The following is a 2804-nucleotide window of genomic DNA, read 5'->3' as shown; positions in this document are numbered from 1 at the left end:
GACTTTCTTCACTTAGGATGATCTTGGTTGTGAATTTCTCATACACAATCTTTATTATATTAATGTACATTCCCTTAAGTCAAACTTTCTCTAAGACTTTTATCATGAAAATGTGTTAGATTTGTCAAAGGCCTTTTCTGCATATTTTGAGTAACCACATGGCCTTTTTCTTTAGGCCCATTTATATCACTTATTATATTTATTGACTAATGTATGTTGCATCATCCTGGCTTTTTGGGATAAAGCTTAATCTTCTTGGTATGTACATCAGGAATATTAGTCTAGTTTTTTGGAGTGTGTACTTACCGTATTTTCTTGTATTAGAGAAATACTGGCTTCATAGAATGAGTTTGGAAGTGATCTTCTATTTCTATTTTTGAATAATTTAAGAAGTGTTGGTTGTGGATTTTTGAAAGTCTGTTGGAATTTCATTGTGAATTCATCTGGGCCTGTTTTTTGTTGTTTGTCTTTGGATTGTTTTTGTTGTTTTGTCTTTTGTTGTGTTTTGTTTGTTGTTAGAAGAATTTTTATTATTGTTTCAATCTCTTTGTTATGAGTTTGTTTAGGTTATTGATTTCATCTTGGTGCTTATGGAGTTAATGATGTAAGTCCAGCATCTCTACCTAGAAAGGAGGGGGAAGGTAGGTGAGGGATGAGTGGTCCCCAGATAAGTCTCAGGAGCAGGTGGTATTGCAGGTGTGGGCCAAGTGTTCCTCCTTGGAGAGCATACTCCTTGAGAGTAGGGATGTATGTAGTAGTAGATAGACAAGTCTCATGTCTGCCTAGAGAAGGGACCAAGTGCATGAAGCAGGGAGTGGTGGAGTTGAGGGGTGTGCCTAGGTACCCAAACTAGGGATGGGGTCAAGCAACTGCTCTCATCAAGATAAATGCAGTTAGCTCTGTGAGTTGGGGCTCTCTACCTAAAGGAGGACTGCAAATACAAGCAGAGGCTATGTTATTCTTTTAAATTTCATGTGTCTTAAATATTGCATGGTTGCTGTTTAGAAGATGGGGTAAGAATGGTCATCAACTGATGAACTGGTTGCAGATTTCATATATGGCTGTGCTTCATATCCTTCGCTCATTCTACACCCCTGATACAAAGGTGCATAACTACTGTTGTTTAATATATCAAAAAAAGGAGTGCCTCATCTCATGAGGCTGGTGTTCAAGCTTTTTACTGGTGGCCTTTCCTTTCATCTTACTCTTCCCATTCGTTCTTCTTACCTCCATCATGTACTGGCTCCCTCACATATGGCTGGGTCCTTGCACTCAGGTTTCTTACATAGCAACTTACCCAAAGCCATAGTGTTAGGATGTCATGTTTAACTACTTGCATCCCTTCTATCTCAAAGTACATGTTGTTACTTTGCTGGATTCAGACCTCTTCTAGGAATAACTGTATAAGTTCTAATAACTTCAGAAATGTTAGCAATCAAGGTACGTAACACATTATTTCCAGTAGTTGTGTTATATCTAAGTACAAAGTCCATAAATGAACCTGACATATTCATGGCAAGGCTCAACCCCAATTTCTAATCCAACCTCTATCACTTAAACTCTGTTATTTTAGGTCTATCGGGGAAAGGGGGAAATTTGAACTAGATATTCTAGGTATAATGCAATATTCTTACTTTAAAATCTTAGATTGGACATTCCTGTGTCAAAAATCTTGTAGCAGGACAGTAATAATGGCTCAAGTAGTGCAAATATTAAACCTGAGTTTAGGTCCTTACTATTGAGGCAAAAAGCCAGATGCAGCAACATATGCTGCTAAGCCCAGCACTGGAGGTCATAGATTGGCAGATCTCAGGGTCTTGCTGGCTATCCAATCTATCCAAACAGCAAACTCCAGGCTCAGTGAGAGACCTTGTCTTAGAAAATAAAATAGAGAGTGGAGAGGAAGACAACAGATGTTGACACCTCTGGCCTATACATGCATGTGCATACACACATACACATACGTGAACATATAAATACATCCACAAATCTCATAGGAGAGATCATAAAGTATATGATGATATCAAAGCATATAACACTTCATTGCTTTTTAGATATGGCATGTGGTTCTCTAGTTTCTCTGAAACAGAATAAGAGGATTGCCACAGCAGAAGAAATAGAGCTTGTTTGTTGTTTATACCATATCAGGAATAAAAACCCTAGTTTTGACCATAAAAATGTATAAGAGGCTCTAACTTCGAGGTCTCTTTCTGTATCTCTCCTGTTGAACCTGGCATTGTAGCATGTGTCATAAGGCAAGCAGACATCTGCAAAGAAAGTACTGGTTGATACCACAGCAATGGAAAAATGACTGGTTTATAGTGCATGGTATGACATCAGAAAGCAGGTGCCAGAGGCTGAGGCAGGCATCATAAACTTTGGAAAGTCCCAGGTCCACTTTGACATTTTGCATTTAGAAAGAACATACAGAGCTCTAGATTCCCTTGTTGGGTTACACTGTTAGCCTTGGTATCAATGAAGCAACACTGCCCTCAGTTCCCCTCTGTGAGACTCATGTGCTGTTTGTGTGGGGGTGGATTTCAGTGGAGTCTTGCCTCTTTTACCAGCCCATATTGTTTTGGCTCAGCAGCCTGTGGCATCATAAAAGTCATTACTCAAACAACTGGTGGCTAAACCACAGGCATGGACTGTTCACGTTGCCAGTTAGGAGAGGTGGTTGGGAAATTGAGTTGACATGGAATCTAGATTAATTTTACTGGGTAGAATAGGGTATCTCAACAACAATATGAACTAAGTAGTACCCTCAGAGCTCCCAGGGTCTCAACCACCAACCAAAGACTGCA

Source organism: Mastomys coucha, unplaced genomic scaffold (genome assembly GCF_008632895.1).
Source record: "Mastomys coucha isolate ucsf_1 unplaced genomic scaffold, UCSF_Mcou_1 pScaffold22, whole genome shotgun sequence".
Lineage (NCBI taxonomy): Eukaryota > Metazoa > Chordata > Mammalia > Rodentia > Muridae > Mastomys > Mastomys coucha.
The sequence above is the reverse complement of the archived record's forward strand: the minus strand, read 5'-3'. Positions refer to the sequence as shown.